General features: G+C 36.5%; 1 pseudogene; it reads left to right on the forward strand.

Annotated features, from left to right (window-relative positions):
• The window catches only part of LOC135215493 (decapping and exoribonuclease protein-like), a 72,918-nt pseudogene that overhangs the window by 32,976 nt on the left and 23,100 nt on the right, over nucleotides 1-16,842 (forward strand).

The raw sequence follows: 16,842 nt of genomic DNA on the forward strand, positions 1-16,842 counted from the left end.
ACCGAGGATCCAGACCACTTGTGTCGGCAAGGGTAAGAAATGCTTTGCATATGAATTAATAGATTTTGTTGTTAGGCTGATTGTTGCACGAACTCACTCGTGACCGTCTACGTAAATCTCTCTCTCTCTTTCTCTTTTATATTTCCAACTCCATTCTGTATAGTTTTTTCTGAATTGTTAATAAAATCAAGGAACGTAATATTGCAGTATCCCAATAGGCATACCTATATGACAAGTGCATATTAGTGTGATAGTTACATGTCCGTGCATTGTGCATTTTTATGTAGTCAAGAAAAAATATATAGACTGCTTGTGGAGCGACGCAAGATTTTTATAATGGCTGATAACCATGCGCTTGTCAATGACATTAATAGGTAGCCACAGACCAAGGTCTTTAATGACACCAAAGCCAAAGACACCCAGGTCTTAAGTGAGACATCATAGCCATAAACCAAGGTCTTCAATGACAGATATATCTAGACCAAAGTTCTTCTATGACATGACATATAGCCATAGACCAAGGTCTTTAGTGACACAACATAGCCATAGACTCAAGGTCTTTAGTGACATATCATAACCACAAAACCATAGACCCAAGGTCTTTAATGGCATATCGCCATAGACTAAAGGTCTTCATTGACACATCACAGCCATAGACCAAGATCTTCAATAACATATTTTCATGTATGAATATTAATGATACTATTCCCGTTATTACTCGTGTATTTACTACCCATACTGTATTTGTATACAGTATTGATATGTCAATTGTCCTGATTATAAAATTGGAGACTACCACACATTTTTAGTACAATTAATTCGGACTATCCTATACGCAATTCAAACCATAGGCTAATATCAAGGTACCTCAGAGGCCTAAGCTAATATCCTAGGCCTATTCTTAGTTGAAACTGATACTTGACGTCGGGATGGTCGATTCTTCATTGTTGCAGTAAGGGTTGAGGGAAAGGGTGGGGCCCCCGCCGGCTTTTTAATATTTCTTCTTAACAGCAGGTGGATATATTGTTAAAGCAACTTATTCCTAGTTGTCCTCTTTCCATAACAGTGAGAACCAACACCGATTCTTACATCGGACCCCTATAATTGGTTTCCTATGTAGGGTCTTACACGGGACCCTATTGGTTCCCTGTAATACAAACAGTTCATTTAGGACGGCAATCTTGTGCACAAAGAGCATGCAGTCGTTAGTCTAGGCTGTGCTATATACTCGACATGCCCAACTTAACTGTTACACCGCACAGTTAGCCTGACTTTATATGGATAGCACAGGTGGAATTTAACTCTAGAATTGACATTTTCAATTACAATTCAACGGCAGTTGTGAATTTATCAAATTCAATTCAATTCCAAATCATTTTGAAAAATCAATGTTCAATTCCATTTCAATTCCAATCATGAAATTCAATTCCTATCATGAGGGTTTCAATTCCAATTCAGTTAACAAAAAAAAAATTAGCTGCTCACAATTTTGCCTTAAAACAATGTTACCCCGTATTATAGGCCTATCTGATCAACTCGGGTACTCCAAACTGTGATAAAGAAAAAAAATCCTACAAAATCTAATTATGCAACTTTGTATTAAACATAAAATTCATTATTGTTTTTATAATAAAAAAGTTGGCATCTTGTAATAAAAAAAATTAATTTTATAATGATAAGTATAATAATTCTTATTAGTTTGCCTGAATGAAATGGTGTGTAACAGGTGCAGTTTATGAATATATGAATAATGATTGCCAAACACCATATTAGCTGACAGGATAAGGCAAGTACGGCAGAAGACTGATTTGTACTGTGGGTACAGGACCGGTACGGGTATATGACTCAAAAGAGGAAGAGTTGGATAGGGAAATTTTTAACATGGCTGTAGTTCGTGTTCGGTTCTTTAGCCCAATTCTATCGGTACAATTATATATATCTATTCATAACATGTCATTTTCAAGAATGCGGTTTAATTCCTGTTATTTAGCTTTAATGAGGTGGTGTTTAAAGGTCCAGCTTATAACGCAAGATTTGTTAGAAGATTGTATCGATTAATTCATATAAATTCGCAGCATTTTAGCATCAATTCAGTTTTTTTTTTCATCAATTCCAGTTAATTTCCTATCCAATTCCAATTATTCAAAAAAAATTTTCTTTTAATTCCAATTCACGCAATTTTAGTAACCCCATCCCTGTACAGACTACCACCAATGTCATAATTCCATACCAGCAAATCCCACATAAATACGCATAATACTCGTCAACTACCCACGTGACCAGTGACCAAGACAACTTTGTCGATCACTTTATATTATTTTCACGTAATTTATATATTAAAGGCGCTGTAAGCAAGGAATGTTACTTTCTTAAAACCTTTAGTATTATATTTGTTTATGTATGTAGTACATATTACAGTAATTTATATATAAATAAATATGTAAATTTTTATGTAATCATTTTATATTACAGGTGTTGAAAGGAAGGAATGTTAGTTTGATAAAACCTAAATATCATATATATATATATATATATATATATATATATATATATATATATCTATATCTATATCTATATATATATATATATATATATATATATATATATATATATATATATATATATATATATATATATATCTATATATATATATATCCCCACGGGTGAAAAATAAGAGGCGGGGTGTAGATCCTGACCTGAGATTTCCAACCCCACCTCCCTGACACCTGTCGGGTGTGGATTTGTTGTCTCCTACGATGAGTACGTTTATCGCTAGTGTCCCTTGAGAATTTATTGTAAATTTTAGCCAAATTATTTTTGAAAGCTACTCCTACCTTGACACCTGCCTTGTGGGTGGATCTGCAGTCTCAAACGGTTGTGTGTATGTTCGTCCGTACTGTCTCTGTAGTATATATGTATATTTGTGACTTCTAATACTATCTATCATTCCTTCGTCAATGGCTTGGAAATAAAGTCGAAACCAGTCAGGACCTACACTCCCTCTTATTTTTCACCTGTGGATATGTGTAGGAAATAAATTACGTGCTAAAGTGATTATAATCAATATATATTATATATATATATATATATATATATATATATATATATATGTGTGTGTGTGTGTGTGTGTGTGTGTGTGTGTGTATAGAAACTTCATACGATTATGTATTAGTGATGGTTATGTGCAGTGGCGTAGCTGGAATTCCATCAGTGGGGCCCTAGATGGGGCAAAGATATTTTGTTGTGGGGGTGGGGGGTGGGACGCCAAAGAAAATTAACGAAACTAATTTACAAATTCTTTAATTAGTAAAACATATTATTCTCCATGTGAATGAAGGAAAATAACTTTATTAGTAATTAATATGCCTATATTTTAAAACCTAAGTCTTAATTATAATTTAATTTTCAACTTAATAAGCAAACAAATAATGTAATCTAAATTTCGACACAACCTCATATTCAACAATAGCCTCAGTTCTATTATCAAATTTTAATTTTCAACTGTAGTGTAATGCCCCTCGTCATGTAAATCTATCAAAGTAGAGCAGAAAATCACCAGTAACACAAAAGACTTGCGACCCTCCAAAATCTCTTCTTCGAAATCTCAGTCTACCCCATTCCCTCTTCTTCATCTCCTCTCCCTGGAAATTAACCCTAACCAGCTGTAGCAAACTGCGTTGCACATATTCATATCTATAACTATAGTTTCAATCACTTCCTACATAAGTTAATAGCTTTAAGTAGGATCAATATATCATAAACAACCATGGCTTTCGTAGTAAAAACCAATAAGTATATCCATTCGTTTCTAAGCTCCATATAAGGTGTAAAGATAATAAGAAGCAAAATAATATTATAGATCAATGATTTCTTAACATTTTTATTGCAACGCCCCCTTTAAGAGTTTAGATTCCTGTTTCTTTCACCGCCCCCCCTTGCATCTATGTGTAAAATTCCCGCCCAGGTTGAAAGGAAAAAAAAAAATGAGAAAGAGCCAGAAGGGGTTTCGAGGAATAGGAAGAGAGGTCAATAATTACAAAACATGACGAGCCTAACCAGAGTAGTAGACTCGAAAGTAACGTTAGGTGGCGGTACTTTTGCATTTTTTTCATAAACTTCTAAATATTAGTTCCACACTCTTGTTAAGAGAATAACGAATATAATTAGAGATTTTTTTTCCATAGGGCTCTCGCTTCCCCTGGAAATTGCTGCCCCCCCCCCCCCCTTCCCAGATTAGGAACCACTGTGAATACACTAAAAATATGTCAAATACTTTATCAGCTGAAACATTCCAATGGCGTGTAACTGATAAATATCATTAGAATGGATCAAATCCGATCAAAATAGTCATCAGCACTACATGTGTCAATTGTCAAAAAAAAAAAAAATAATAACCTGATCGCTAGAACGAAAATAAGTGCTTTTGACCACCTTAAGGTTATTGTTTAGCAACAAAGGGTGGGCCCTCCCTTCTCCCCGTAGTGACCCCACTGGTTGTGTACTGGGTAAAAATTTAATTTAAACTACTACCTGGTCCAAAGTCCAGATCAACATGTATCATGAAAGGCTTTGTATGTTTCTTGTTATCTCAGTACCTTTTTTTTTTTTTTTTTTTTAATTAATGTTTTAAAGTTAGTTGCCGTAACACTGACACTCTCTCTCTCTCACTATATGCTATATACAGTGGAACCTCGGTTTTTGTACATAATCCGTTCCAGAAACTCCCATGAAAACCGAAACGATAATTCCCATAAGGAATAATGTAAATAGCATTAATGCTTTCTTGACGTATTTCAGTGGCAATGTCTTGGGTTACTTCCCCACTTTGTTTTTTTTTTTACTGTCCCTAGGACCAGCTTAAGAGTCACTGTCAAATAACAAAACTGTCCAGAGACATTTGTTTCTGACGTCTTCAATATCTGCCTAAAATGATACAAAGCGTTGTCATTAAACATGTTAGAGGCATGGATTACAACATCTTTGTTAGGATGATGTCTCAACAAAATTTAGTCAATCACTCCACTTTGCAAGCATTTCTTTGATCACTGAAGTAGGCACAGTATCCCCTCTCTCGTCTTCCTCTTCCTCATCTGCCGTCTGTTGCTGTTCCTGCTGAGAAGGTCTTGTAGCTCCTCAGTGGTTAGCTCTTCCCTGTGGGCATCCACTAGGTCTTTCACATCCTTGCCACTCACATCCAAGCCATTGGACTTCCCAAGAGACACAATAGACTCCACAACAGGTGTAGGTTCGTCGGGGTCAGCCTCAAACCCCTCAAAATCCTTCTCGAGGTAACACTGGCTACAATTTTTTCCAAGAAGAGTTCATCGTTCAAGAAGTCACTCCCTGTCAAGCCTTGGCTGTAAGGCTTATGCAGTTGATATTGAAGTGATCCTTCCAGAACTCTCTTGGGGTCAATTCAGTGTCTGAGGTCACTTTAAAGCACCTATGGAGTAGTCCCTTGGTGTGCAGTTTCTTGAAGTTCGAGATGCTTTGCTGGTCCATGGGCAGGATGAAAAGAGTGGTATTAGGGGGCCAGAACTTCACAGTGACGAATTTGAAATCGTCTAACAGCTGGTCTTCCAAGCCAGGAGGATGCACAGGACCATTGTACATTACCAGGAGTCACTTTAGGGGCAATTGATTGTCGTTCACATATTTTTTAACACTTGGGCCAAACACTTCATTGACCCACTCAACGAAAATTTGTCTCATGACCCATGCCTTTTTATTGGCCTTCCACATCACAGGCAATTTATTCTTTATCACTGTCACATTGTTTGTTCATAGATGAAACAAACCTTCAGTTTTAACAATAAGATAATTTCCAAGCGCCAGCTGGTAACTGGTTGAAAACAATCTAAGATTGTATGCAAGGAATCTGTGAGATCTGGCAACTCCTGCACATACGAGGTGATAGCTGGTCAGAGACCACGCACCATACTCGGCGACGTGCTCAGTCTTTCCTTTAACTGCCTTGGAGAGTAGGTGCTGTCGCTTTTTTGCTCTCCTTCCAATCTGGTTTGACTTGTGCCTGGGTTTCTTGAACACTGAGAGTTTCAGAGTGATACACAAGTAGGGGGTTTCACTTTAAAATCACTACTGGCTTTTCCACAGAACAAGGAGAGTTAGCCTGTCTTTCGTAGGCTTGTGGCCTGGCAATGAACTTTCCTACAGTGTGGTGTAGGTCCGTATTGTTTTTTTTTTGTTTTTTGTTTTTTTTTTTTTTCTCCAGAACAGACCTGTCTCATCACAATTGAGGACCTGTTGTGGGAGGAATCCTTCAGCCTCAAGATATTCTCTAAATTCACCAATGAATTCTTTGACAGCATGTTTATCCGAGCTCGCAGCCTCCCCATGATGTATGACATTATGGATGCCCATATGCTTTCTGAATTTTTCAAACCAGCCTTTGCTGGCCTTGAAATCAGTAAGAGCAGTACTGTTCTTGCTATGCTTACTTAAATCGACATGTAGCATCCTCGCTTTCTCACAAATGATCACTTTAGGCATCCTAGTGAGATCAGCTACATGTGTCCCACTTTCATACTTGGCTGAAATTTCTTTCTTAGATTCTATTGTATTTTGGTCTTTTTCATTTCAAACAAGGGAGGGCACTTACACCTTTCTTAGACCCTATGATGATGCTTTGCAATGAGTTTTATGGCGAAATATTGCACAAAACACAAGAAACACAAGCAGAGATGCTTGTTCTGCCAGAAACAAAGCCAGAATGGTTCATGAGAGAAGATGGTATGCTTAGTTTGGACGCTTCACACAGGGCCCGGTCATGCGCTGGGCCCAGATGGAGCATTTCCGAGTGTATGAAAAACCGAGGAAATGTACGATAACCAAGACAAAATATACGACAATTAATGAAAACTGAAACATACAAAATGAGAGGCATATGTAAAACAGAGGTCTGACTGTATGTATGTGTATATATATATATATATATATATATATATATATATATATATATTATACATACATACATATATATACATACACACATACACACATACATACATACATACATACATATATATATATATATATATATATATATATATACACATATATATAATATATATAATATAATATATATATATATATACACACACACACACACACTTATACATATATATATATATATATATATATATATATCTATATAGTACATATATATACATATATGTACATATATATGTCTATATACCATATATATATATATATATATATATATATATATATATATATATATCTATATATATATATGTCATGTATATATACACATACAGATACATATACATAAACATATATATATATATATCTATATATATTATATATATATATATATATATATATATATATATATATATATATATATATATATATGTGTGTGTGTGTGTGTGTGTTTATATTAGAGAGAGAGAGAGAGAGAGAGAGGAGGTTCACTATGTGTGATTAAATGTAAAACTGATGTTTCATTGTTTATAGGGCCGAGGCCGTGGAGGTTTTCGAGGAAGAGGCAGAGGATACGATTCTGGAAGCTCTCACTTCAGAAGCGGCGCATCAGCTGATATCGAATTTGGTGAGTAGCAAGAGAACTTGTTGCAAACATTGAGGTCTGGTGCTAGTGGTATTGGCTCACAGAGATTCTCAAGTACCCAGTAAGAGTATGAGAAAGTGTGCAGTCATGACATACTGTCTGGTTTTTCCTCAATATTTACCAACACCGTTGGCATGGCTTACATTGTATTAGAGTATCTCAATTCATCAGTTTGTAGCATTTATTTTATTTTTTATTGATAAAAAATAAAAGTAATGCAGCTGAGGTCTAAAAGGTCTGTTCTAAGAAGTTTGCACAGCCTTGTACAATCAGTATGCTCACACTTTTTAATATTTATATTACTTAATAATAATTTAAAAGATGGGAGAAGTTTCTAGTGACCCGTGTCTTTTTTTTTGATTTTACAAAGTGTCTTTTTTTTTTTCAATCTGCGACTTAATCCTATATCAAAGTTTCGCTTACCATTATCTTCAGTTTTACGCTTTTTATCTCATATTTCGGTTACTTCATTATCAGTTTGGTATGTGATATTGAATATGATTAAATGAGTGATAACTCCATCATCAGCAGACGTGTTGTCAAGAGATTAACAGTTATTGGAAAGATTATTCATGAGCTGATAAAATATGAGGGGGTCCGCGCCCCCCCCCCCCCCCACACGCGCTCGCGTTTTACATGTTCTTTAGAAACTGACATGTTAAATCGTATCTTCTTATGGGCAATAAACAATGTCAACACATGGGTCTTTATCATTGTAAGGTTAGTATCAGCTCTGTCAAGAAGGGTTTGTTCATAAGTAACCAAACCATTTCACAGAAGCATAAATAGTTGACATTGCATCTTGGAACTTTTCTAAATGGGTAAATTCCCTAGAGTACAGGAAATTGTTAATGTAACAGTTGTCAACCGACTAGTATACGTATATGTAGAGTCGTAATGTTATTGATTCATTTTGGAGGCCATTGCGTAAAGGTCTCTACGATTGGGATAAAATGGATAATTATGAGTGTCACTAAATGATCCGTAAAATTATTTTATAAATACTACTACATTAGAATAGAAAGTTGATACTTTACTGAGGGGTGAACAGACTAGTTACGGAAAAAGATGATGCAATGATTGGATATTTAATGGAATATTATAGAATTTTGCTGAACTCCTCAAATGATTTTTTATATTAGAATTTGCATGAAGACCATCTTTACAAAAAGTTTTGGTAGATTGAACAATAAGTTATCTAATTGAAAGTGGAAATTGGAAAAAATATAGGTTATTGAATCTTGACATTAGTGACAATAAGAGATAAAGAGTATTAAGGAGATGAAGTTGGGTCTCCCAAAAAGGATCATTAAAATACTAATTTGAGAAGATGAAAAGGCAGCTGGACAGCTCAAACCAGTTAGATCTGGAAACTGTCTCGAGTGTGTTCACATAGGCGTGATGTATGTTCCACCTCTCCTGAGGGATACGTCTTTCAAAATTATCCCTCAGGAGAGGTGGAACATACGTCCTGCCTATGTGAACTCTCTCGAAAGCCTCATAGTTTCCAGCCCTGTGATTGGCATATCAACAGCCAATCAGGATTCCTAGACATCAGATAGTTAAAGATTAGACCATTACTAGTGTACAGCCGCAAATCATAGTACTACAACACCTCTGTTTTGCGTAGAAAGTTGGTGGAATGTCGAAAAATCTAGCGAGGGATCTCATCAGTTAAGCAAAGGGATAAAGTAACCAACAGGAGGATAAGAGGTAATCATGCATTAATATGTCAAATTACCAGGAAGCAGATGGGACTATTGACAGGAAAATATGGAAGACTGGCGCAGAAAGTACCAGGGTGGACTGCTGAAGGAGGGGAAGGGGTGGGGATAAACATAGCTGCAAACAGTGCAGATCAAGTTGAAGAAGAATACTAGAATGACTTGTGGAAACTGTCAGCGCACAGCCACAAGAAGAAAGAGTCCTTTATAGTTGAAGAGTCAGGTGGATTTTATTCACACTATTGAGTACAAAAGGTTTGAGTGTATAATTCTATTGTAAATCACATAACAATGAAAGAAAGGGGCGTCTTAAGTTGAACAATCCTGGGATTTGGCCCCTGAGGGTCTCAAAAGGGGAGCCAAAAATCCAATTAAACAAACTTTCGAGTACAGCAACTGTTTCAAGCCTGTTTCATTTAGATCACCCCGCAGATTAAACTGATGCAACTTAAGACATGAAAATACCTGGGGTTACTAATTGAGAAACCTACTACGTAATTAACGACCAATTAACGATTTATTTAAACTTTCAAGTACAACAGAAATTCTTTTTGCAAATGATAATTTAGTAATCCTAGACACCATATCCACAACTTAAGACACATTTTTTCCTGGTGTTTGTAGTTAAGATGGGGGTCTTTGGACCCTGAGGGATATGAAGACCCTTATACAAAAGAGGGAGTACAACAATTTTGATTGATGCTTTGGATGAAACATTATTTCAAATGAATAAAAATGCAATATAAGACACCAAAATGTCTGGGGTTATTTGGGGTTTGTGGATAAGACACCTAATTAACAAGCAATTACTAATTTGTTCACAATTTTAAGTACATGCAGTTTATGAATTCGTTCAGCTTTTTATAATTGAGGGACTCCTGATATGAAATGAACCACTTGTAGCAGTAATCCCTGAGGTCTGCTGGTAAGACATTTGTTTTTCGCAGTCAGTAACAGCTGGGTGCTGGATAAGCTCATGACAGTTTCTGGGAATTCCCAGTTGGTGGTTTACAATAATGTGAATCATTCAAACAGAGATCAGTGCATGTCAAAGCATACTGTGACGAAGTGGCGCAGAGTATCTGGTTCTGGATACCATTAATACTTGGTGCATGAAATAGTCAAAGATCTGTGTCTGGACACCATTAATATTTGTTAACCCAAATTGCCAAGTATCTGGTTACTACACTTACCATTTGTACTTGCTAATACAAGAGACCCTTTTATTCCTGGGTCTGGGACACCCTTTGTACTTAGGGCACAGTTCATTCAAGTACCTGGTTGTTACTTACCTCACTACAGACAGACATCTGACCCTTCATCACAAATACTAAACGACTGAATACTCTAAAGGTAAGAGTGATCCCTTTTTTCTAACTGAACAGTCAAGAAAACAATCAGTCTAAGTTCATTAAAATATGTGTGAGGTAAGCTTAATTAAAGGGCATCACTCGTGCAAATTCAAATTTAAGTATTTCCCTGATTCTGTTTTATTTGTGGGAAACGTCACAATTATCACTCTATGTTTCTACCTAAACAAAAATAAAATGCAATCTTAATAGCTATATACTTGGGGTTATAGTAAAATGCTCATATAAATTTTAAAATACAAAAATTTATTTCTAATTCAAAATTATAAGTGAAATTCACAATCTCAGGGAAATTGTTATTACTTGAAAACAAAAGTTTAATTAATTCTTGAATTAATTATTAAGCAAAATTCAATCAAAGTTTATCAAGAAAATTAATTAAATTAAATCATAAAGCAATAATTAAATTTGAAATTAAATTTAATTAAATGCAAGTTTAATTCGAACAAGGTAAGATTCAAAATGTACACAATAGAATATTGATCAAACTAATTAAACAAAAATAAAGACAATGCAGAAAAACATAATGCATAATATGAAAACAATTAAAGCATTGACAGTACACACACTAAACATATAAAAATGGAAAATGTCAAAAGAACAAAGCAAAGATAAATGTTTAGAAATGATAAAATCTTGAAGTGCACTTCACAACATTTGTAAAATACCTTATACACCGCTGCAGCATCAATCAAAAGGCCTGTTACAATTTTACACTTTTTCACTATTTTCTTGGCGCCTTCACAAAAACCAATAGATACAAAACCATGTTCAGATTCCACAAACAACACATATATTACTAAGAATTATATAAAATGAGTGACCAGCTCGTTACGTTAAGTTACTGAAACAAACTCGTGACCGAGTGAGAGAGAGAGAGAGAGAGAGAGATTCTAAGAGAGAGAGAGAGAGAGTATCACGCACGCCGCCTATGCCTCAAAGCGAAAGAATGAAAGTCTCTCACCCATAAGCATATAGTCTATAGTTGAAGGCGAAAACATATTACGTCATCTCTATAGGAATAGCTATGAATAAGGACCCTTGTTCCATTCACAGGACCTACCGCGATGGAAAAAACTAGCTTAGTTATCTATTTACTAGGGGCTGAATAACATTGCGGCGGTTGGGGGGTCTTACGCTTGTTTTGCGCCGATAAAGAAATCACCTAGCTAAGACATTCTCAAAGAGCAAAAACAAACTCTGTTCCAAAGGCTTATGAGCTTTCACTCTCTGTAAGTCTTACGCACTTCAAAATGAAAAATGGATCACTTAAGGCATGTTGTCTTTAAATTTGGGAAATCTGAACACAGAAATAAACATTTCACACCATGATACACAAGTTTCTGATGTGAATTAATCATATTCCAGAATTATAATTGCATTCTAAACTTACATTATAAGATTCCTCCCCCCAGAAGATTAGTTATTCCGGGTTGAATCCAACGATTCACAACGGGATAAATAATCGGCAACTACATTGTTTCTTACCAGATATGTGCTCAACCTTTATATTATACTGTTGCAAGCACAAAGACCACCTGGTCAGTCTTTGATTTTATTTGGGTTTTTCATCCGCTGTATGAATGACAGGGGATTGTGATCAGACAACACTAAGACCTCTTCATTCCGAGGTCTGGTTCACATACACTTCAAACTTTTTCAATGCTGTGATTAAGGCTAGAGTTTCCTTTTCAATAGTTGCATAGTTTTTCTGATGCTTTTTCAGTTTCGAGGACAGGAAACACACAGGGTGTAGAAGGTTATTTTCATCTTCTTGAAGTAGAACAGCTCCAATTCCACAATCAGAGGCATCAACTTGTATCACAAATTTCTTATTAAAGTCTGGAGCTTGAAGCACGGGTCTGAAGTTAAAATGGCTTTTTTTTACCTTCTCAAAGGATTCTTGACATTCTGGAGTCCAAACAAACTTAGCTTTTGGGACTAGTTAAGTCTATCAAGGGAGCTACTACGGCTGAGAAATTTGGACAGAAACGACGATAGAATCCAGCCATGCCCAAAAATCTTTGTAGTTGCTTCCTAGTAGTAGGAGGGGTAGCCTTACGGATACCTTCCACATTAGCATTCACCGGAGCGAGAAGGCCTTTTCCAACTTCAAACCCAAGGTACTGAACAGTCGCCTTCCCAACTCACTCTTCTCTAGTTGACTGTTTAGTCCTGCCTCTTGTAGTTTCTTGAAAACTTTCTTCAGGATCTGCAGATGTTCTTCCCATGTTGTAGAGATAAATGACTATGTCATCAAGGTATACACCTACTCCTTCTATAGATCCTAGCAGTTGATCCATCACTCGTTGAAATGTGGCTGGTGCATTCATCAGACCAAATGGCAATACAGTATACTGATACAATCCAAAAGGAGTAATAAAAGCTGACAGCAACCTTGCATTTTCATCTAAGGGTATCTGATAATATCCCTTCAATAAGTCTATCTTGGAAACAAACTTGGCTTGCCCAATATTATCAAGTAACTGATCTATAAGAGGCAAGGGATAATTGTCAGCCACACTAAGGAATTCAGTTTCCTATAATCAGTACACTCTAAAGGAGCCATCAGGTTTCTTCACTAACACACATGGAGAACTGAAGTGACTTGAACTGGGTTCTGCTAATCCATGTTTGCAGCAAAATACTGAACTTCTTTCTTCAGAACATCTCGATGATAAAGGTGATAAAGCAATAAGCTCTTTGTTGAACGATTTTCCATCCTCTTTGATCTTGATTTCATGTTTGGTCAGATTAGTACGTCTGGGCACATCTGCAAAAATCTCTGTGAAGCTTCTAATCACTTCACTCAATTCCTCACCTTGTTCAACATTAAGATGTTTCAGTTTATCCTCCAAATTTTCCAAAATTGAAGAATTATTCATCTTGCTTTCAGCTCCCAATTCATAGCCGTCATCGTCTTCTGTAGATGAAGTTGTCTGTATTATTGACACAGTTTCAGTTCTAGTTTCTGAGAAGTAAGGTTTCAAAAGGTTCACATGTATCTTCTTCTGTCGTTTTCTTCTTTCTGGAGTTTCAATCACATAAGTTCTATCACTTGACTTCTCAATTATCCTGTAGGGACCTTGAAAAAATTTATTTGTAAGGGGAAATCTCTTGAACTGGCAGAAACACTAACACTTGTTGACCAACACTAAAACTTCTTAGCTTAGTCTTTCTGTCATAGTTCCTTTTCATTTTCTCTTGACTCATTTTCAGATTTTCTAAAGAGAATTTTCTAATCTCTTCCAACCTTTTTCTTAAGTTCTTCACATACTCTCCTTGGATTTCCTCTTTATTTTCTACCCAATTTTCTGCAAGAATCTTCAAAAAGTCCTCTCACTTCTCTTCCAAACAAATCAGCTCATTGGGTGAACATCCCATGCTTTCTTGATAAGCATTCCTAACTTCAAATAACATTAAGGGTAACCAACATCCCATTCTCTTCCTGACTCAGAACAATACTTTGTCAACATACTTTTCAATGTCTGGTGGAACCTTTCCAAGGCACCTTGAGTTTCTGGATGATAAGCAGTTGATAACTGTTGTTTTTACCCTAATAAGTTCATCCACATCCTGGAATAACTTGGAAGTAAAGTTCGTTCCTCTATCACTTTGTACAATTTCTGGTATACCAAACTTGGAGAAAAAACTCCAATAGTTTCTCAGCAACTATCTTGGCAGATATGTTTCTGACAGGGATCTCTTCAGGATATCTGGTAACAGGACACATTAATGTCAACAGATATTCATTCTTTCTTCGTCTTCGGAAGCGGTCCAACCATATCTACAATCACCTTGTTAAAGGGTTCTCCTCTAACTTCTATAGGTTGTAAGGGGGCTTTCTGAATGGTTCATTAGGTTTTCCAGCTATCTGCAGGTATGACACTCTCGACAGAACCTGGCTAACATCTTTATGAAGTCCAGGCCAGAAAAAATATCTCATGATCTTCTCCACAGTCTTCCTGACTCCCATATGTCCAGATTCATGAGCTACTGCCACCACTTGCTTTCTCAATAAGGACATGGAATCAAAATCCTGATGTATTGCCCCATTCAGCATTCCGGGTATATCTGAAGGTTATACTTCCTCATCAGTAAACCTTCCTTCAGATAATAACAGGTAGGAGTTTGTTGCATCTCTCCTGATCAACAACTCTGAAGAACAAATCAGCTAAAGATGCATCCCTCTTCTGCAAGTCCATTAGCTTCTCTCTTAATGTTCAACATTAAGATGTTTCAGTTTATCCTCCAAATTTTCCAAAATTGAAGAATTATTCATCTTGCTTTCAGCTCCCAATTCATAGCCGTCATCGTCTTCTGTAGATGAAGTTGTCTGTATTATTGACACAGTTTCAGTTCTAGTTTCTGAGAAGTAAGGTTTCAAAAGGTTCACATGTATCTTCCTCTGTCGTTTTCTTCTTTCTGGAGTTTCAATCACATAAGTTCTATCACTTGACTTCTCAATTATCCTGTAGGGACCTTGAAATTTATTTGTAAGGGGAAATCTCTTGACTGGCAGAAACACTAACACTTGTTGACCAACACTAAAAACTTAAAATTCTTAGCTTAGTCTTTCTGTCATAGTTCCTTTTCATTTTCTCTTGACTCATTTTTCGAATTTTCTAAAGGAGAATTTTCTAATCTCTTCCAACCTTTTTCTTTTTAAGTTCTTCACATACTCTCCTTGGATTTCCTCTTTATTTTCTACCCAATTTTCTGCAAGAATCTCAAGGTCCTCTCACTTCTCTTCCAAAAATCATCTCATTTGGGTGAACATCCCATGCTTTCTTGATAAGCATTCCTAACTCAAATAACATTAAGGGTAAACCAACATCCCATTCTCTTCCTGACTCAGAACAATACTTTGTCAACATACTTTTCAATGTCTGGTGGAACCTTTCCAAGGCACCTTGAGTTTCTGGATGATAAGCAGTTGATAACTGTTGTTTTATTTACCCCTAATAAGTCATCACATCCTGGAATAACTTGGAAGTAAAGTTCGTTCCTCTATCACTTTGTACATTTCTGGTATACCAAACTTGGAGAAAAACTCCAATAGTTTCTCAGCAACTATCTTGGCAGATATGTTTCTGACAGGGATCGCTTCACGGATTAACTGGTAACAGGACACATTAATGTCAACAGATATTCATTTCCTTTCTTCGTCTTCGGAAGCGGTCCAACCATATCTATAATCACCTTGTTAAAGGGTTCTCCTCTAAACTTCTATAGGTTGTAATGGGGGCTTTCTGAATGGTTTCATTAGGTTTTCCAGCTATCTGGCAGTAAATGACCACCTCTCGACAGAACCTGCTAACATCTTTATGAAGTCCAGGCCAGAAAACAAAAAATATCTCATGATCTTCTCCACAGTCTTCCTGACTCCCATATGTCCAGATTCATGAGCTACTGCCACCACTTGCTTTCTCAATGGACATGGAATCAAAATCTGATGATATTCGCCCCATTCAGCATTTCGGGTATATCTGAAGGTTTATACTTCCTCATCAGTAAACCTTCCTTCAGATAGTAACAGGTAGGAGTTTGTTGCATCTCTTCCTGATCAACAACTCTGAAGAACAAATCAGCTAAAGATGCATCCCTCTTCTGCAAGTCCTTAGCTTCTCTCTTGTTACCTGTCCAACTTCAATAGTTGAAGCATCAATATCTGCTACCTCAGCTACTGCAGTTTCCCGACTATCTTCAGGAACACCTTGACTACTCGGAGTCTTTTCAGGAACAACAGATTCTTCATTTTCTTGGGAAAATCCTTTCTTGGTCAGCTCCACGGGAGGCATCACTCCCCTGGAACAATTGTTCTAAGTTCAAAGATCCTTCACTAGATCCATCTTGGGCGTGCAAATCCTCAGTTTCTTCACCAACAGTCGTAATTCTCCTCATACTTCTGGTAGTTTACACAACTAGGGAACAGGTGGGGGGGTTATTCTTCTCCAACTCTACCGTAGGACTAATCCTCAACGGTTTGTCTGTCACTACAGGACAAGGAACAAATGGAACACCACCAACTTCATTTCCCAACAGAACATGTACACCTTCCACAGCCAGTGAGTCCTTTACAGCAAAATCAACACTCCCTGTCACCAATTCACAGGACAGGTGTAAGCGGCATATAGGA

This window comes from Macrobrachium nipponense, chromosome 19, assembly GCF_015104395.2.
Source record: "Macrobrachium nipponense isolate FS-2020 chromosome 19, ASM1510439v2, whole genome shotgun sequence".
NCBI lineage: Eukaryota > Metazoa > Arthropoda > Malacostraca > Decapoda > Palaemonidae > Macrobrachium > Macrobrachium nipponense.